Genomic DNA, 22,081 nt, shown 5'->3' with positions numbered 1-22,081 from the left:
AATCCCGGGGTACCTACCTATCCTCCAACTACCCAACTTACCTCTCGAAGTGGTGGTGGCACCTGAAGAGTCCTCGTCCCCGAGCTTGCAGTCTTTTTCTAAACCGGAGATTTCCCATTGAAATCAATTGAGCGCCCGAAGGCTCAAAAGCACTCTGCACCCAGCCGCCCGAGTGGCCCTGGCAGTGAAAACTCTACACCTACCTACTTCCCCACTTGCCCTGAGTAAGTGACCAGGAGCCCAGCTCTCACAGCCGCGTGGCTTGCCAGTCAGCAGCCACCAACCAAGGCCCCCCTATCCCTCATAGGATAACATTGGGCCTAACTCTCTCTGCACCCGGCCACCCTAGAGCCGCTGAGGGTGAACTAACTGTACCTACCTGACCCTGGGGGACCCCTGAGTCTATGCCCAGAACCTCAACTCTGCCAGTCGAGTACTTACCCTTAAACCGCAAACTCTATTTTCCTCATAGGGTAACATTGACTGGCTTTTTCCTGAAATTTCTTCTAAGTGTGGACTTTTCAAATCTTAAAATATTCACCAAAAATCAGCTGAGTGACGAAAACGAAATTACTCACCTGCTCTTAGGTGAGCTCCCAGTGCTGGATCTTGGTGCCCAGCACTGACTCTGAAAAATCCTTACAACTGTACTTACTCTTAACTCAATTTTCTTCCATAGGAAACCATTGACTGTTTTTCTGTGAAATTTCTTCTAAGTGTCGATTTCTGCAATCTTTAAATATTCTTCAAAAATCGTATAATATCTGAAAACGTAATTACTTACCTGTTTTGGATAAAGGTCCCAGTACTGAGTCTAGGCACCAAGTACTGGATTACAAAAGTAACGAGAACATACTATACCTGTAACCTGAATTTTCTTCCATAGGGAATCATTGACTGTTTTCTCTGAAATATCTTTTGTGTCAACTTTTAAAATAGCTAAATATTGTTTAAAAATCATTACAATAATTAAGTCGACTTTCATCACTTGATTCTGAGAACTGACCCAGGACTGAATCTAGGATCCAGTCCTGGAATTCCAAAAGTAATCTAAAAAGTAATCTGTTGCAAATAACTTGAATTTACCATTGAGCTCAATGTATTGATGTGTTTAAAAATAGAGTTGCCTACTGCAACCACTTGTAACTGTTTACAAAAGTCTATTGCATATTGCAAAAGTATTTATATGAAACATCTCCTGCTGAGAAGGAATATTTTAAATCCAAGTGTTGGTTCTAAAATAAAAGAAGCATATATTTTTTATATATAAACCATTGGCCTAGAGTTCAGTTATTGAGTGTGTGAGACCATTTGCTGACTGAGTGTGTACAACAAATGCTTTACACTGTCCTCTGATACTTCCTTACTGCTCGACCAAGCTACCACTTTAGAGAGTAAGGTTATATCTAACTTTAACCTCTGTCAAACCCTGGGGGACTGTGGACTCTGTACACCCTGTACCTATTAAGGAACAGTATATACACAGCCACTTTCTCACAATCATAAGACCTATATTTCACATATATTTCACACTCACAAGGCTGTACAAATGGGAGCGCCGTTCTAACTCCAGCTGCTTTTCTGAAACAGACACTGTTCACGTTTTCTTATTATAGATCTACTGGCAACAAGTCATTTTAGAATTAGGTAAATTCCTGGGTGTTAACATCCTTTCCTCAAAGAAGCAGCTGCTATTGCTAGGGTTTACTGTGGATATCTCTCAGATGTATACAGGCATTTTATAGGCATTAATTATAGTGTCTGTACTCTTGATTGCTAAATTTTGGTTGGATAACAATCCTCCTACATTGAAGGAAACGGTGCATAGAGTTTATGGACTTGCGTGGGTTAAAGACAGTAGTGAAACAAAAAATAACCATGACCAATCACATTAAAAATCGGTCTGGTACCTGATAATTTCTTATATAAATCATTATAAATATGATTTATTTTCTTTATGGCATTGTACATTATTAACATGTATTATTTACATTGAAAGTTGTGTATATTGATTAGTCAAGTTAATGAAGCCACGTGTTGAAGCTTGCACATATTAACTCACTGACCATATTTAAATGCATTGTATTCTCTATTGATAAATCTTTCTCTTATAAAAAAGGAGGCTTTTCTAAGTGAAGGATTCATCGCAGAACAGTCATTGCCTTATCTTTTAACCGCATTCTGTGTCCCATTGTTCCAATTTGCTGCTTGCAGCTGGAATTTCTGCTGGATTCAACTTCTGGATTTTGATCTGGCAGTTTTCTCCTTCCCGTTTCTTCCGAAGGAGTTTGGGTTTTGCTCCTCTCTCCACTTTAGGTTTTCTCCCTGGTTTTCCCTCATTACAGATAGAACAAAATTTGTAACAATAGTGACTGGAGAATTCGGCACTAAAGAAGACTTTTTAAGTACAGTTGTTAGATATCTCAGCCGCCCCTTCAGGTGTTCTGTTGTTTTCTGAGGATCCAAGGAAGTTAAATACATCTTTGCATTCCCTTATGGTGCATTTTGCTTTTTGCTCTGAAAAATTTAGTCAAGACCCAATCAAAGTGGGTTACATGATTAGATGTCTAACTGAATGAATGAATGAAAAGTAATTTAGAAGCGTAATTGCTGCTTCCAAGGAAGAGTCCCGGCCCTGTGCTGACACTGAAAGCAGGACTGATTACATATCACAAGACAAAAAAAGCCTTCAGATGTGCCTGGAAAATTGATTCCTTAGAGGTTGATCAGAGATGTTACGGTAAAGAGTTCCAGAGGCTAGGTGACAAGAAGAGAAAGATCTCCCCCATGCTCTATCTTTCTACACCCTATGTATGGATACAATATTTTGATGAGAAAAGTGCAGTGCCCTTGCAGAAAAGTATTTTAAAAATTTTACTGAATGTGCAGAGGGCTCTTTTCTTGAAATGCCCTATTGGTGCTCATAAGTGATTTGAATTTGATTCTCAGCTTGATGGTAACCAGTTCAGTTGTTTCAGACGTTGCCGAATGGGTTCTGCCCATTCTGCTGAATGCATCTGCTTTGGCCTGGGCACTCATTTGGTAACCAAACAGTGAAGCTTGCTTGCAGTCCTTTAATTCCTTCTTATTTGCTTTTATGAAGATTTTTGAGTGTCCTGATTTGGAAAAATCTGCAGAGGAAGCAGTGTTTTGATATTCAACAAGGTGGAATGGATATTTTGATGTATGTGACATGTTTTCGTCAACTGGCAGCTGAAACTGCCTGGGCTGAAAGAACTCAAATGACTCTTTTTCAACATGGATTGAAAACTGATGATAAGGAGGCATAGGTTCACTTACAATGCTACTTTCTGAATTTATAGATTTGGTGCTGGTAATTGAACATAGATTGCAAGAGAGGCGGAAAGAAAGAAGTTTCGAGAAATTCATTAAACTTTTCTTAAGGTTTCACTGTCTGGACGATCAGAGGTCAAAATGGACACATTTGTCCAAGACGAACCTTTGCAAGTAGGAGCTGCGAAGGGCCCTTTGGCTGAAAGTGAAAAGATGTGCCGGTGCAAAGCTGGGGTGTGTCTATATTGTGGTAATACCAGACGCATGATTCAAACATGCACTAAACAGGTTCCTAAGAAGAACATCAGAATTCATTCCTCTCCAGAGAAGAAGTTAGGAGAATGCTGGCCTCCTTATATTAGACCATCTATGATTACAAGATGCACTATATGGGTATAGGGCCATATGTACAAAGGCTTTTTGTGGCAGCAAAGGCACCAGTTCTAAAAACTGTACTGTTTGAAAACTGCAAAATGGCCTTTTGTTATGTACCATACATAAATTCTGACTTTGTAACACCTTACGAATCCGCAATTTGGGTTTGTGACTACATACTGAATCAGTATTTGGAAGGGGCATGTTTATGGTGTCTCTTCTAATTAGCAATTCGAAATGGAACATATTCATTTTTCATGAATGAAATCAATTCGCAAAACATTAATATTTTACTGAATACACAAAAGTAGTAGTAACCCATTAACGAAAGAGAAGTAGTCCCTGAGGAAACCCTTGCCCTTTGTATATGTTGTCAAAAACAGTTTCTAAGAGTAGGCAGTTGCCCTAGTCATAAAAAAAAATTGTAAAACGTTTATTTTTTTTATAACAACATCATGTTTTCCTTTAAGAAAATGGGCTGCATCTAAAAATAAAGACTGCTTTGTTTAAAAGCTGTCACAGACATGGTGGTCTCCAGGCCTTCATCTCAGTGATGGTCACAAATCGTAATGGGTTGAAATTTGTGACCTAACTCATTAATAGTCATGTGAGAGATTCAATTACGATCCACTACGATTCAGCATTTTGCAACCCAACCTATTAGTAGATAGGTCAGTTCCCAAAAAGCAACACTGGTTGCAAAAGTACTGATTGCAAATTGAGACCAGCGTTTTGCGACCAGTGTTTAGTACATCTGGCTCTTAATGACAAGAACCAGGGGTGAATTCCATTTATGAGATTGAGATGAATGTGGATATTCAAAAAGAGGGATCGGTGGGGTGACTGAGAGTGGAAGGAAGCCTAGGAATTTCTATTAATTTATATTTTTAAAGATGAGAAGCTTGTGATGTCATTTTGCGACATTAGAGGAATTGTGGAGTAGTAGTGAGCTAGTCACCATGTTTGATAAGGTAGGAAAAATTCATGTTGAAGAGTGTGATGTTGCTAAAGGTGATATGAGAGATAATGCCAGAGAAGAGAGAGTGAAAGCAGGTAGCAGGTCGGAGCAGATAAAGATGTGCTTGCAATTCATATACACAAATGGCAAGCGGTGATTCAGCGAAGTGGGTGTGCCCTGAGGGTGTTAAAATGCAGAGTGTGTAAGATGTGGTAAAATAAGTTTCCAAGGTATGGATAAATGAGCCACTTAAGTCACTGAGGGTTAGGTCATGAAAGGTTTGGTGGACACAGAAGCATTTGAAAATATGAACCATGTTGGAAGGGAGAGATGAAATTGGGTGAGACTTTTCATATGTAGAAAAGGGAGTACTGAGTGGGTAGTAGGGAAAATAAGAAACTATACTAGCCATGTAGAGGTGAGAGTCAATTTATTACATATGCATTAAGAAGATAGAAGAAAGATTAGCGAGTTAGCAATGGTGGTGATGGCGAGGTGGTTGCAGTGGAAGTGAATGGATGTAAGCAAGGTCAAAGTTGGTAGAAAGACAGCTGGTTCAAGCTTTTGCATGTAGAGGAAGGGTTCGATGTTGCAAAGGAGGAAGAGGAGGCCAATGATAGACTGAGTGTCAAAGAATGCACCACCTGTGTCTGGCCATATGCATAGCTGCTTTAGCTGTCACTGTCCTTTCATATATCCATGTCCAGTGTGCTGCTACTCACAGACGATCTGGGGCATGCTATTTAAAACAGCCAAGTTAATCAACTCATACATATGTACTACTAGTTGTGATAGTATGTACAAATGATCTGTAAATAAAGTATTTATACATATGCATGAGATAGTTCAGAGAAGTGCCCATGTAATATACTTCCAAGATGGCACTAACTGAGAATCTCAACTTTCTTTGTAGTAGATTTCATTATTTTTTGTATCCAATATTAACCTTATAAAAGCTTGCTCATTAAAATTATCTAAGCTCCTTAAACCATGGCTGCTATCTAAAACAGGAACCCTGAGACCGAAAAGGTTCTGAGTCAGTTTCAGATCTTTGAAACTCTGTTAACAGCTTAGGCCACTTTTAAAGCTATAGAAAATGCTGTATTCAGCAGCCATATAACCAATAAACATGTTATGCAAGAACACTTAGCCATGAAACGGCAGCTTTTGGAGATAATGCATAGCAGCCTACAAACAATAAGTAGCCAGGTTGTGAATTGTCCAGCCTCTTTTTTCTAATATTCATGGCAGTCTTCAGCTGTTGATACAAGACACTTGCCACACCCCAATGATTGCATTCATATCCATGTTTAATACCAGAAAAGGCGAATCCTAAAAGAGCAAAGGATGGCCTGAAATAAAAAATTATGATTGCAGTAGCTCATAAATGTAATTCCCTCAGCTGCTGCTATGATAGTGAGATTAGACAATGTTTTCATCCAGAGGCTCCAGCTCAGCAGTGAGTTGCTTAAGTTGATGGCATGGGTAGAGGTTTGGAGAGGACGCTGCTTTGATCAGACTCTCCTCTCCAGGCAATTTTTGGAAGCCCTTCTTACTTCTGTTGCTTATTATACTTGAGATTCATGGCACTATTCATGGTATGGTACTGAATTTGCACTGGGGAAGTTAGCTATAGCTGGACGATGACTTTCATGGCTTAACGGCCACTTGTCTTCTTTTCTTCTGCGCAATCCACCTAATGTTGGTTGGTTTCAGCAACGTCAATAGTCTCCTACATCTTGACTTCTCAGCTGCCTTTGATGATGAGACCCACTCAGCAACATCCTCTGAACATGCTTAGGCTTCAACACAATTACACTCAAACTGTTGTCTCTCTACTTCTCTGATCGCTCAGTATGTCAAGATGAAACTATCCCACCCGTATTGCTTGCCAGGGACCGAGAAGTGCCTCAGGGCATCATACTCACCTCAGCAAGCTCTATCTGTACATAAAACCCCTTGTAAAATTCTTTACCAAACATGGGATCATAATTCATCAATATTCTGACATTACTGAATTGAATCTCAAAGTCTTCACAATTGAAGGCATCATCCTTTTCAGAAACAGCCTATCCATGATCCAAACATGGTTATCAACTACCTACCTGAACCATACCAAGACTAAATGCGCCTCATCGTCACCAACATCAAAGAAGTCCAAGATTGACTCACCAACGTGGGACCGGACAGGGGTGCCCCCTGTCGCTTCGCTCTCACCATAGAACCTTTGGCCATGTAATCCGTTGTGACGCCCAGATGCGGGCCTGGAGATGCAGTGAGATGCTGAAGGACAGGATTGCATTATATATGGCTGATGTCCTATTTCTTGCTGACCCTGCAATGTCAGGGCTGTGCATCCTTGAAATGCTCTGATTTTTTTGAAGATGTCTCGGGTCTCTGAGTAAACAAGGGGAAGCCACTTCAGATTCCTTTAAAAGGCAACAACACATCACTTGAGTGCCAATCTAATACACAGATCCGCCGCCTGAGCTTCAAGTACTTAGAGGTCCATATAATGACAGTGCTAGAGCTCATGTGACAACTCAATCGTGCTCCCCTTCTTAAAGGGACTTAAAATAGTCTAGCTGCTTAGCACAATCTCTCTCTCTTAAGATCCTGGGCCGAGTTGCATTGATTAAGATGATGATAGTTCCCTGTTTTCTTTATATCTTGCAGAACTTCCCACTCCAAATCCACATCGCCTGGTTCACTGAGGTGGCGGGGTGCTCCGGTTGTTTCTCTGGCAGGATCGACCCTCACGCATTGCTCAAGTTAAATGTTGTCACGATGGGGGCCTGGGCGCAACGGGTATTCACCTATATGACTGGCCATCTCAACCCCTGATTATCAGTGATTGGTTAAACAGTGGTTGGAACGACCCAGCGTATCAGCTCGAGCTGTTTGGCCTAGGTCTTGACGGGGTGATGTACTGTACTGTACTGTACTGTACTGTATGCCGGTCCCCTTCAGTGTCCCAGAGGTCACCAGAGTGATATTCCTAATGTGGAGGGCAGCCAATAGATTCACCAGCTGGGATGAGTGACTGGCCCAATAAGCCCCTCCCTGGAGAGGATGTTGGCTAGATCATATGGCGCGGTTGGAGGGCTTTCGATACTGCGATCTAATTGGCATTACAGTATTGGATGATGCATGGCACAGGTCCTCTATGCATTCTTTCGCAGATCTACAAACTCAATTAATGCTTTCCCTTGCTCAATTTCACAAATACCCACAACTGAAACATGCCCTGAGTCAGTATCACACCCGTTTAATAGACTTATCTGATTTAAGCCCCAGGAGGTGCGATTGTTGATGGGGGTCTGGGTAGAGGGTGGTGTCTCCAAGATATATAACTCTCTTGTTAGTAACGATCCAGTGACACTGGATCAACTTAAACAGAGATGGGAGGGATGGGTGGGAGTATTGGGGAGATGGAGTGGCAGGAGGCATGCATAGTGCCCCCGATGCTTGTGATATTGCTGGAGCAGAGTTTTCTGTTAGAAAATTCTGGGGCTTTTGAAGCTCTGGCATGTCTATGCGTTTTATTAATTTATTAATAATTAACAACTAAATATTTGTCTTGTGCAAGTGCGTTCTATTAATCAACCTGTTTGTCCTAACACAAGAGAAGGTTACACGAGGGTTAGCATGCGTGTGCTGTTTATGTATTCACAATAACGTGCAAGTTTTCATGTTTAAACGTTGCTGTGTGCTATTTATTTTGAGCACAAAACGCTGTCTGAATTAATGCTGTCGCAAAGCTAGATAAATGCATACACATAAGGGTATTAGTGGGGTTAACACTGTTTAATCATTATGATGTAGTAATCTTTATTTTGTCTCTTTAATTGAAGATGGTCTATTGTGGCCTATGGAGGCCTTCATGAAATAACTGAGAATAATTTGAAGCCTGGCTGAGCTGTGGTGCAGGCGAAATCTGTGATGTGGCAAGAGAGACCCCTGCTGGAATTCGGTTAAAGACAACTGACCGTAGTCCTTCTATAAAACTTTCCATGAGGACAGCAGCAGTTTTGGGTGTTCTCCAAGAAAAGTGAAAGTGTCCTTGGCGTCCTTGGAAGACAAAGGAGCCTTAGAGGGAAACTCTGAACTGTGGCTCGATGGCCGAGGAGAAGCCGGATAAAATGTGATACATGTTTTATTTTCTTGGTTCCTGTTCCGTAGTCTTCGCTGTGTGTATTTTTCCTGAGCGGAGATTCATAAATGTTGCAATGTTGCATCTTTTCCTTCTCGCTCTGCTCAGTGATTCAGTGTATTCTGCAAACTTAATGTGTGTTTCTATTGTATTTTCTGTTATAAAAACTGTTAGCTTAGGGAGGGTTTTCGCTGCCCTTTTGCCACTTGCCATTTTACCTTCGCTGCGTGAACTTGCGTTGCTGAGGACTGATGCTGAGGACTGTCCAGGGAGACTTTGCCAAGAGACTGGTCCTGACCCGTTCTGACACTTAGTTAGAATAGGTAACTATGAGAAATGATTTATTCTGATTTACTTTGACTAATTTTAGATAAAGCAATATAACTTTTAAACATGGTGTTGAATATTTCTTTCCTTGTCATTTATTGAATACTTTTTGATATTGTTTATAGATTGTTTATATTATGTTTAGTGACAACCACTATAATCAGGTCCTATCGCCTAGATATAGATGCAGGGTGGTTTAGGAGTTTTCTTCCCACAGGTTTATTGCTGATAGAGTATTTGAGTGTATGTTAGTGAAATGGGCCCTAGCGTATGATGAATGTATGTGCGTGTAACTGTGAGATTACTCTATCTGTGGTAGTGGGCATATTTTTGATACCCTGATCTGTATCAATTTCTCTGGTAGCAGAGGTGTGATGGTTTAGATGGTTGTCTTGATCTGATAAGATAAGATTGCTTGTAAATTAGCTTATTGATTTTTGATTTATTTTGATGTTTTTGGTATATGTACTAATACTATATGTTGGAGTCGTAATGTTGAGTTATATGTAGTGCTTCTGGAACTTGGAAGCTGGAAGCAGTTCCGTAGTAGGGCAGAGGAAGGTGTATATGCTGCTCTCGGGAAAGACGGGATTGTAAGGAATTACGTGTGACAATTGAAGTTGCGCGTTCACATTGTCTGGGTTCGGAATCAGTGACATTGTATGTTACTATTTAGACATTGCTAGACATTTCTGGTATATAAGGAGTGTGTATCGTAGTGAAGGTTATCTGTGAAACTCTGGTCTTAAGTCCCAGGGATCCGTAAGGATTGCCGTTAAAGCTTATTGCGGGAGGAGTAATAGGTATTCTCTGAGCTTGTTTGAGAACTGGGCAAGGTTGCTTAGTTAATGTATGATATAATTCTGTAGTGGGACAGATTGTGCGCTGTTCTCAGGAAGCAGGATTCTGTGTGTATGTACTATATTTTTTCTTGTATGAATGTGCGTGGATGCATATACATTTATTGATTGTAAGACTCTTTTGGATACGTCCTAGAGGAAACAGTTATGAGATGTATGTAAAATTGTTGACTCTTGAGAAATAGACTCTCTTTTTACTATTCTGTGGTTAGCGAAGCAGACAATGGAGATGTTTTCATGTTGTAACTAATAGATTTTGTAGAAATTGTGACACACGAAGTCTACTGAGAGTTTTTGTAAAGGAGGGGTAGACGAGTGACAGAGACAGTAGACAGAGACTGCAGCGGTTATTGACGTCAGAAGGTTCGCACACTGATTGGATAGTGACTCAGAATAGGGTTCGCGCTGGGATTGGTGCGTTAGTGTGAGTCGCGCAGGGATTGGAAGAGCTGCTTAGTGACGTAGACGCTCCAGGACTGGTGCGTTAACGAGAATTGAGTTTTTGACTTAAAAGTAGAGAGTTTAATAAGTATTAGCTAAGATGTATTACCAAGAAGAGAAAAAGAAGAAAACCTTCTTTGGAAAAGTTAAAAAGTGGTTTAGCAAGGATAAAGAGGTTAAGACAAGAGAGGGTGAATTGCTACCTCCAGCGAAAACACCTGCATCCTTCATGGTTGCGAAATATGGATTACATACCTGTATATGGTTGCAGAATTGGGTTGGCTATACTAAAGAAGATGGTGTTCTAGCATTTCCAGAACATGGTTCATTTAATCTGGCCGTGTTGAGAAATTTACGGGAAAAGATGGCACATCTGGACCCAAAGCCGAGACCTACACAGTTCGAGGCTTTAGTGGAATGGGAAGAAGAAGTATTAAATCGAGAAAGACAGAGAACTGGAGGTCAGTACAGGTATATGTTTGGGAGGAGACATGATCGTGAGACACATCAGGATCGAATGAAAAGATGGCGAGATGCTACCATGTCAGATGGATTATATCCTATGAGAACAGTTGAAGCTTCGGCTCCTTCAGAAGAAAGGGTTTCTGAGTCAGATAGGAGAAGATATGGAGAGTATGAGGATGAGGTCTTGAATGATATGATGTACAAGAGACCACCTCCATATAGATCAGAATCGGAAGAGAGTACACCAGTTGTTTCTCCGATAAAAGATACAGTTGAGAAAGAAAAAATGACACCTGAATCAAGAAATAATAGTTCTTTCAGAGAGGAAAATGCCAGAAATGCCAGACAATTAGCAAAGACGACAACAGAACTGACTGAGAAAATTAGAGAGTTAACGATGAATATGGAAGCTGTTACAGTGCCTGTTACTATAGGTCCGGTAATTCCTATGTTTGACGGACAGAGAGCAGGTGAAAATGGGCTGGTAGTTCCATATATTGCAAATAATTCAGCTGGTCCTTCAGGAGATTCAGGTAAAAGAACAGGGAGAAATGACCTGAGACAAACAAGACATGACACAGGTAGTGAATTAATGGATGTTAGTGATTCTAGTAGTTCAGGGATGCCAATTTTAGAACCGCAGAAAAAAATAGTTTCAGCGAGAAAAACTGCGGAAATAACAGTTGACGACCTAAATGACTGGATGAAGGTTCTTCAGAAAAAGGATAAAGATTCACAAGTTGTTGATGTGGTTAAATTACGTATAGAATTAGAAGAGCTTGTGACAGGAACAGTTCCGACAGAAATCCTGAAAAGTCATCATGATGGTGAATTATTGTTCATGTGCAAGAGCATAACATGGAGGGCAAGAAATACACATGATAGACTGAGAGCGATAGCAAATGAGCAAGGAGTTGACATTGATAAAGTAAAGGCTTTACAGAAAACGTACAGGATGGATTTCACTGAGAAAGACATAGAGAATTTGAATAATTCTGGTAGAACAGGACAGATTAAAGAAATGGTGGCATTATTGCGTAGATGGGGTGATGTGGAAAAGTGGAAGGATAGGTGGTATAAGAAGAGAGATGAATCTGAAGATAGAACAACTTACTCAGCATTTCCAGTGAGAGAAAAAGAGAAACCAGTGGAGCAGTTTCCCATGAGAGAAATACCTGGAGGAGGATATGTACATGTTCCATGGACCAGACAGGATATTTTATCATTTACGAATGATTTCCCTCGATTGAGAGAAAAGCCCGTTGAGTGGTATAGGCAGGTAGACAGGTTTGTGAAATTGTCAAAAGTGCTGTGGGTTGACCTGAATAGTCTGTTTGATATAATTGTTCCAGCAGACTTGTGGACTGAGTGTAAAATAGTTGTGAGTTGGCCTAGTGAGGAATATCCAAGAGATCCAAGAACAGGGGCACCAGATCCAGAAGTGATGAGGAAGTACGATCAGGTGATGGTATACCTGAAGAGTAAAGTTCCTCCAAAAGAGACAGACTGGGTTAAGATAGATCGGACACAACAGGAAGCAAAAGAATCAGTTCATGCTTTTTACGAAAGGCTGATACTGGCTTTTAAACAATTCAGTGGAGATGAACACCTGGGTGACAAGGATTTGAGTCATTTTGTATACAGATTTGTATATGGTCTTAGACCTGAAATTGGTGAGAGAATTCGTGAACACACAGTGGATTGGCAGAGTAAGAAAGTAGATGAGATTCTGAGACATGCAAAATATTTCAGTGATGAAATTGAAGCAAAACAAAGAAAGCTGAAAGAAAAAGCAATGTGGGCACAGGTGAAAGTTGCAGAAAGACAGGAAGCACAGTTGGTGGAACAGGCAAATAATCCAGGAAATAATACAGGAAATAGACCAAGATTTGCAGGTAAAGGAAGGGGAAGTCTTGAGGAAGCAAAGAAAAAGTTCCCGTGTCACAACTGTGGCCAACTGGGACACTGGAGATCTGAATGTCCTAATCCACCATTAAATGAGGGTAAATCCTTAAATCAACAGGTGCAGAATGAAGGGAATAACCAGCAGCAACAGCAACCAAAACCACCTTTACCGCAGAATAGAGGGGTACAAAAGTACAGTCAGGATTCAGGATTCTTCAATGATGAGCAGGTAAACAAACCGAGACGTACTAACAAAGTACAGCAGTACTTGTTAAAGAGTGAAGGGAGTGAGTCTGAGGGTGATTATTGACGGTGCCGAGGAGAGGAAGAAGAGTGCATACTTGGTGCAACTCTAGAAATAGACCAGGCAGGACCATTTGTGGATGGGAAAATTAATGAAGAGGGTGTTACATTTTTAGTAGACACAGGTGCGACAAGATCAACTGTCAGGTCAACAGATGTTAGAAATCTTCCTCTCTCGGATGAAGCAATCCAAGTAGTTGGTGTAGCCAATACACAAATTAGAACACGTCTTACTGAACCAGTGAAAGTACAGATAGGGAAATTTTCAGACATGCACAGATTTATTGTCTGTGACACAAGCCCAGTGAACCTGTTAGGTAGGGACTTATTATGCAAGATGAACTGCACAATTTTCTGTACACCAGATGGAATAGCTTTTGAGACACCAGATGATGATGTTTTCTACCGGATGACTTTAGAAAATAGAGAAAGTGAATTAATTGGTGCATTTCCAGTGTTCAATCCGGAGGATCTGCCTCAGGTGCTGAGAGACACAGTGAAAAGAGCAGTTTGGGATTTTACAGGAGAGGATGTGGGATTGATGAATAATGTAGATCCAGTGAAAGAGGGAATTACATATCCTAACATTCCTCAGTACAAAATGACGCCAGAAATAATTGAAGGGATAACCCCTATAATTGAGAAAATGATTCAGCAAGGAGTCCTAAGAGAACTATTGAGTAGTCCGTGTAATTCACCGATAATGGGACTGAAAAAGCCTAATGGCAAGTTCAGGATCGTGCAGGACCTGAGAAAAGTTAATCAGATTGTAGTGGCATGTTGTCCCATCGTGCCAAATCCATCAGTGATTCTGTATCAAATTCCACATGATGCTGAGTGGTACACAGTGATTGATTTGTGTCATGCATTCTTTTCAATTCCATTGCATCATGACAGCCAGCCGATTTTTGCATTTAGATTTGGCCAGCGTATTTTAGCATGGTGTCGTATCCCACAGCGGTATACGGAGAGTCCTTCGATATTCAATCAGTTATTGAAAAGATCGTTGGAAAGTCTGATCATGCCTGAAAGCTCAGTCCTAGTACAATACATTGATGACCTACTGGTGGCATCAAAGACACGTGAAGCTTGTGAAGTGGATACCATAGCTTTACTGAATCATCTGGCAGATGGAGGGTTAAAGGTATCCCCAGCCAAATTACAGTTTTGCAAGAAAGAGGTGCATTATCTTGGACATAATATTGAGAAGGGTCTGAGAAAAGTGACTACTGACAGGATCAAAATAATCAGAGAAATGAAAGCTCCAAAAACTCAGAGAGAAGTGAGAATGTTCCTGGGTATGGTGGGATATTGTCGTCAGTGGATAATTAATTTTTCCCTGATAGCAAAACCATTGATTAAATTGACAAAAAGTGACATGACAGATCCATTGGATCTAGATGCAGGACAATTGGCAGCATTTGAAGAGCTCAAAACAAAAATGTGTGAAGCTCCAGCTCTGGGTATGCCAGACTATGAAAAAGAATTTGAACTGTACTGCAGTGAGAGAAATGGATGTGCACTTTCAGTGTTAATCCAGAAACATGGACAATTGAGAAGGCCTATTGCGTACTTCTCATCGACACTTGACCCTGTAGCTGTGGGTTTACCAGGTTGTCTAAAATCTGTGGCTGCAACATGCAGAAGCCTGGAACAGAGTGAGGGGATCATAATGGGGTATCCTGTAAGGGTATTCGTACCTCACAATGTGGCGATTCTTTTGACAAGAAGCAGAACTCAGCATATGTCAAATAGTCGGTTGACTAAGTATGAGAAAGTGATTTTGGGAGCATCAAATGTGACTCTTGAAAGATGTACGAATGTGAATCCAGCGACACTTTTGCCGGATATTGAGAATGTGGGTATAAAGATGGAAGATGATCATGATTGTTTGGATGTGCTTGAGTACTGTACGAAACCAAGACCAGATATCAAGGATGTTCCCTTGCCAGAGAATGATCATGTGTTGTTTGTGGATGAATCATGCCTGAGAAATGATAATGGTGTGCTATGTGCAGCATATGCAGTGTGCAAAGTTTCAGAAGTTATGGAAGCATCACCATTGAAAGGAGTAAAATCTGCGCAAGTTGCTGAATTAGTGGCATTGACAAGAGCTTGTGAGATTGGGAAAGATTTGAGAACAACTGTGTTGACTGATAGTCAGTATGGATTTGAAGTGGTGCATGATTTTGGCCAACTGTGGCTACAAAGAGGTTTCTTGACATCGGGTGGAACTCTGATAAAGAATGCTGAGTTGATTGGAAAATTGCTTGAGGCGATACAGCTGCCTAAGGAGTTAGCAGTTGTAAAATGTGCAGCACATGTTTCAGGAGAGGATTTTATCACTGTTGGCAACAGGTATGCTAACGATGTGGCACAGTATTGCGCGAAATTAAATCAATCAATTAATAGGGAAAGAGAAAAGAAAGAAATGTCTTTCCCTTCTGTGATGTTTACTAATGTCCTAGAAACGTGGGATGAAGTGAAACAGTTACAAGATGAGGCAGGAGAAGAAGAGAAACGAGATTGGGTTAAGGCAGGATGTGCTCCAAGAGAAACAGACCATGTTTGGGTCTACAGAGATGGCAGACCAGTGATGCCAAACTCAATTTTGTCGTCAATGGCAAGGATGTATCATGGCCAGGGACATCTGGGGAGGGACGCGATGATTAGGTCCTTTAAACAGACCTGGTACAATGCAAAGTTTAGGACTATTGCGGAAAGCATCTGTCAAAGGTGTTTAATTTGTCAACAGTTTAACACTGGGAAAAAGACAGTGGTGAGTTTAGGGACAATTGGCAGAGAAGGAGGTCCTTTCACAAGGATGCAAATTGATTTCATTGAAATGCCCCAAGTGAACAGACTGAGGTATGTCCTAGTGGTAGTCTGTTTGTTTTCAAGGTGGGTGGAAGCTTACCCGACAAGGAGGAATGATGGATTAACAGTGGCAAAATTACTGTTGAGGGAGTTGATTCCTAGGTTTGGGTTTCCAGTTACAGTTGAATCAGACAGAGGTAGACACTTTCAAAATGAACTCATTGGTTTGATTTGTGAAGCATTAAAAATACAGCAGAAGCTACATTGTGCATACCGACCAGAGGCTTCTGGTGTGGTTGAGCAGATTAATGGCACAATCAAAAACAGAATTGGAAAAATGTGCTTAGCCACTGGCATGAAATGGCCAGATGTTCTGCCTCTAGTCTTAATGACTATGAGATCTACTCCAGACAGGACTACAGGATTGAGTCCGCATGAAATCATTATGGGACGTGCAATGCGCCATGCATTCGTGCCTGTGAATAAATTGATGACAATAACTGATGACATGATTTTGGATTACTGTAAAGGCCTGGCTGACGCAGTTCATTCTGTATTTCACCGGGATGGAGAAGAAGCTACCACGCTTGAGAAGAAGCAAGCCCATGATCTGAGTCCAGGTGACTGGGTAAGGATTAAGGTGCACAGAAGAAGAAATTGCTTGATTCCAAGGTGGGGAAGGCCGAGACAAGTCATTCTGACTACAACGACTGCAGTAAAATGTGCTGGAGTGAAGCACTGGGTACATGCAAGTCATACTCTGAGAATTCCAAGCCCGAGAGAGGGAACTGGTGAAGAGTATTATGAAGAGTCAGATTCCAGTGATGGTGAAGATCCTGAAGATACGGAATCAGTGAGAAAAGAAGCAGAGAGAGCTTCAAGAGAATCACGGCGAGTATCAAAGAGAAGATCAGATTCTGTAAAAGAGCCTGAAGTTTTGAGTAGCAGTGGAGGAAAAAGAAAAGAAAAAAGAAAACACACAGAGACTACTCCTGAATCGGAAGAGGAGGAAATTGAAGAACCACTTGAGATTATTCTTGAAGAAACAGGGTCAGAAAAAGATAGAGGGGGACAGATTGCGGAAGACCCCCGAGGAGGTGTAGGGAACATTGATGAGGAGCTAGGTGAAGGGATAAGTAGACAGCAAGAAGATTGCGTGTCGGAGACCCGAGGAGGGATAGAAGTAGGGAAGTCTCAAACAGTGGTGAAAGAATCTGTGGAAGAAAAGAAAACTGCTAAGAAACGAAAGCAAGAGGCAATTGAAACAGAATCGGATGATGAGAATGAACAAACAGAAGGTCGAGTTCTGAGAAAGAGAACTTCGATTGGAGAAAGGAGTGTTAAAGAAGTGAAGCCGAAGAAGGTCGTGAAAGGAGATCGTTGGCCTAACAACAGAGTGAAAAGACTGAGATACAGGATAATAAAAGCAAATACATCGGAAGCTGAACAAGTGAATGAGGTATCCAGTCAAACTTCAAAAGCTGAAGAAGAAGAATCAAAGAAAACAAAAGAACCAGTAGAGATAAAAAGAGTTAAAAGACCCAACCAAAAGTACAGATCACCGGAATGGTCTTATGTGACACTGTCTGAAGAAGGAAAAGAAGAAACAGTGACTCGAGATAATCCGGAAGTGGTCTTGAGAAAAGTGGTTGAGGAAGATACTGGTAAAATCCTGAAAGTACTCTTGATTGACATTGGAGAAGAGTCAGATATTGAGGATTTAAAAGTTGGAGAACTGATACAATTTGATGTTGAAGAAATTGGAGTGAAAAATGATGAGTATCCAAACTGAGTAAAAGAAGGATTCACTTGGTCTAAGTGAACGGAAAGATCTTTGAAGAAGTTGAAGAGTTTGGAACAAAATGTTGGAGATTTGAAAAGTTCTAATTTCAGTAGTGGAGTAGTGGAGGTTAAAGCAAAATGGCTAACATAGAGAATAATCAAAATAGATGTGCCTTCTTTAAAAGATGGTGCAAGATGTGCTGCTGTTGTACTGGATTATTAATGCTTCTATGGGGTGTTTTAGTTTTATTAGTTACTTTTAAGATTGAGTTTGGAATGGACACAGAAAACATGACTAATATAGAGAAGAATTCACAAAAAGTAGTTCCAATTAGAAGTAGTAGTTACATACACAAAGATAGGTCAATTAATAATTTTTCTAGTAATGTTTTTTTCTAAACTGTTATATAAGAAGCTAACACTTTTGGTGAGATTTTTATTAAAGGAAAAGGACTAACATTAGATTACATTTTTAAGAATAATTTAACTTGCAGTTTGAAAGAAGAGGAGAAAGCTTTCCTGGATATGGTAGAGGAAAGGAGAGTGAACATGCATGAGAAAGCGGGAAAATATGAAGTGAGTGAGACAATTTGGGACATTGAGATGGGAAAAGAGTTGAAAGATGGGGCTAGTCCAACTTTAGCTCTAGATGCACCGCAGAAGGGTAAACTATGCATTACCAGAAGGAAATCCCAATATGATACATATTTTGTGGGGACTAGTGAGTGCCATGATACATACTTCGTTGCGACTGGTTGGGGTTTCAGAGGTGGAGAAGATACAATTTTTCCAGGAGTGTACTATGTGTGTGGGAACAAGGCTTATTACAAGTTGCCTGACCTTTGTCGTGTATAATCGTTGCTTTACTGATACTAAGATTAGTGTGTGTGTGTGTTGTAAAAACAGGGGAGGGAGGAAGAAATTGAATAAAGAAAAGAAAAACAAGAGGTTGACGAGAGAACCTCAAGAAATTGAACTAGAAGAATTGAGGGAGAGTGTTTATTTAGAGACTAAGAGAGATGATGAAAGAGTGACTGGTGTTTAATGTTGTGTAAGGGGAAAAGACATTTCTGATTTCTCCTAAAATGGGACTAAATTTTCACTAATTTTTTTTTTTTTTGGGTTTATTTGGTGATAAAATCACCAAAGGGGGGATTGCTGGAGCAGAGTTTTCTGTTAGAAAATTCTGGGGCTTTTGAAGCTCTGGCATGTCTATGCGTTTTATTAATTTATTAATAATTAACAACTAAATATTTGTCTTGTGCAAGTGCGTTCTATTAATCAACCTGTTTGTCCTAACACAAGAGAAGGTTACACGAGGGTTAGCATGCGTGTGCTGTTTATGTATTCACAATAACGTGCAAGTTTTCATGTTTAAACGTTGCTGTGTGCTATTTATTTTGAGCACAAAACGCTGTCTGAATTAATGCTCTATATGTCGCAAAGCTAGATAAATGCATACACATAAGGGTATTAGTGGGGTTAACACTGTTTAATCATTATGATGTAGTAATCTTTATTTTGTCTCTTTAATTGAAGATGGTCTATTGTGGCCTATGGAGGCCTTCATGAAATAACTGAGAATAATTTGAAGCCTGGCTGAGCTGTGGTGCAGGCGAAATCTGTGATGTGGCAAGAGAGACCCCTGCTGGAATTCGGTTAAAGACAACTGACCGTAGTCCTTCTATAAAACTTTCCATGAGGACAGCAGCAGTTTTGGGTGTTCTCCAAGAAAAGTGAAAGTGTCCTTGGCGTCCTTGGAAGACAAAGGAGCCTTAGAGGGAAACTCTGAACTGTGGCTCGATGGCCGAGGAGAAGCCGGATAAAATGTGATACATGTTTTATTTTCTTGGTTCCTGTTCCGTAGTCTTCGCTGTGTGTATTTTTCCTGAGCGGAGATTCATAAATGTTGCAATGTTGCATCTTTTCCTTCTCGCTCTGCTCAGTGATTCAGTGTATTCTGCAAACTTAATGTGTGTTTCTATTGTATTTTCTGTTATAAAAACTGTTAGCTTAGGGAGGGTTTTCGCTGCCCTTTTGCCACTTGCCATTTTACCTTCGCTGCGTGAACTTGCGTTGCTGAGGACTGATGCTGAGGACTGTCCAGGGAGACTTTGCCAAGAGACTGGTCCTGACCCGTTCTGACACTTAGTTAGAATAGGTAACTATGAGAAATGATTTATTCTGATTTACTTTGACTAATTTTAGATAAAGCAATATAACTTTTAAACATGGTGTTGAATATTTCTTTCCTTGTCATTTATTGAATACTTTTTGATATTGTTTATAGATTGTTTATATTATGTTTAGTGACAACCACTATAATCAGGTCCTATCGCCTAGATATAGATGCAGGGTGGTTTAGGAGTTTTCTTCCCACAGGTTTATTGCTGATAGAGTATTTGAGTGTATGTTAGTGAAATGGGCCCTAGCGTATGATGAATGTATGTGCGTGTAACTGTGAGATTACTCTATCTGTGGTAGTGGGCATATTTTTGATACCCTGATCTGTATCAATTTCTCTGGTAGCAGAGGTGTGATGGTTTAGATGGTTGTCTTGATCTGATAAGATAAGATTGCTTGTAAATTAGCTTATTGATTTTTGATTTATTTTGATGTTTTTGGTATATGTACTAATACTATATGTTGGAGTCATAATGTTGAGTTATATGTAGTGCTTCTGGAACTTGGAAGCTGGAAGCAGTTCCGTAGTAGGGCAGAGGAAGGTGTATATGCTGCTCTTCGGAAAGACGGGATTGTAAGGAATTACGTGTGACAATTGAAGTTGCGCGTTCACATTGTCTGGGTTCGGAATCAGTGACATTGTATGTTACTATTTAGACATTGCTAGACATTTCTGGTATATAAGGAGTGTGTATCGTAGTGAAGGTTATCTGTGAAACTCTGGTCTTAAGTCCCAGGGATCCGTAAGGATTGCCGTTAAAGCTTATTGCGGGAGGAGTAATAGGTATTCTCTGAGCTTGTTTGAGAACTGGGCAAGGTTGCTTAGTTAATGTATGATATAATTCTGTAGTGGGACAGATTGTGCGCTGTTCTCGGGAAGCAGGATTCTGTGTGTATGTACTATATTTTTTCTTGTATGAATGTGCGTGGATGCATATACATTTATTGATTGTAAGACTCTTTTGGATACGTCCTAGAGGAAACAGTTATGAGATGTATGTAAAATTGTTGACTCTTGAGAAATAGACTCTCTTTTTACTATTCTGTGGTTAGCGAAGCAGACAATGGAGATGTTTTCATGTTGTAACTAATAGATTTTGTAGAAATTGTGACACACGAAGTCTACTGAGAGTTTTTGTAAAGGAGGGGTAGACGAGTGACAGAGACAGGAGACAGAGACTGCAGCGGTTATTGACGTCAGAAGGTTCGCACACTGATTGGATAGTGACTCAGAATAGGGTTCGCGCTGGGATTGGTGCGTTAGTGTGAGTCGCGCAGGGATTGGAAGAGCTGCTTAGTGACGTAGACGCTCCAGGACTGGTGCGTTAACGAGAATTGAGTTTTTGACTTAAAAGTAGAGAGTTTAATAAGTATTAGCTAAGATGTATTACCAAGAAGAGAAAAAGAAGAAAACCTTCTTTGGAAAAGTTAAAAAGTGGTTTAGCAAGGATAAAGAGGTTAAGACAAGAGAGGGTGAATTGCTACCTCCAGCGAAAACACCTGCATCCTTCATGGTTGCGAAATATGGATTACATACCTGTATATGGTTGCAGAATTGGGTTGGCTATACTAAAGAAGATGGTGTTCTAGCATTTCCAGAACATGGTTCATTTAATCTGGCCGTGTTGAGAAATTTACGGGAAAAGATGGCACATCTGGACCCAAAGCCGAGACCTACACAGTTCGAGGCTTTAGTGGAATGGGAAGAAGAAGTATTAAATCGAGAAAGACAGAGAACTGGAGGTCAGTACAGGTATATGTTTGGGAGGAGACATGATCGTGAGACACATCAGGATCGAATGAAAAGATGGCGAGATGCTACCATGTCAGATGGATTATATCCTATGAGAACAGTTGAAGCTTCGGCTCCTTCAGAAGAAAGGGTTTCTGAGTCAGATAGGAGAAGATATGGAGAGTATGAGGATGAGGTCTTGAATGATATGATGTACAAGAGACCACCTCCATATAGATCAGAATCGGAAGAGAGTACACCAGTTGTTTCTCCGATAAAAGATACAGTTGAGAAAGAAAAAATGACACCTGAATCAAGAAATAATAGTTCTTTCAGAGAGGAAAATGCCAGAAATGCCAGACAATTAGCAAAGACGACAACAGAACTGACTGAGAAAATTAGAGAGTTAACGATGAATATGGAAGCTGTTACAGTGCCTGTTACTATAGGTCCGGTAATTCCTATGTTTGACGGACAGAGAGCAG

The sequence above is a fragment of the Triturus cristatus genome, chromosome 4_1 (genome assembly GCF_964204655.1).
Source record: "Triturus cristatus chromosome 4_1, aTriCri1.1, whole genome shotgun sequence".
NCBI lineage: Eukaryota > Metazoa > Chordata > Amphibia > Caudata > Salamandridae > Triturus > Triturus cristatus.
Note: the sequence above shows the minus strand (reverse complement) of the source record.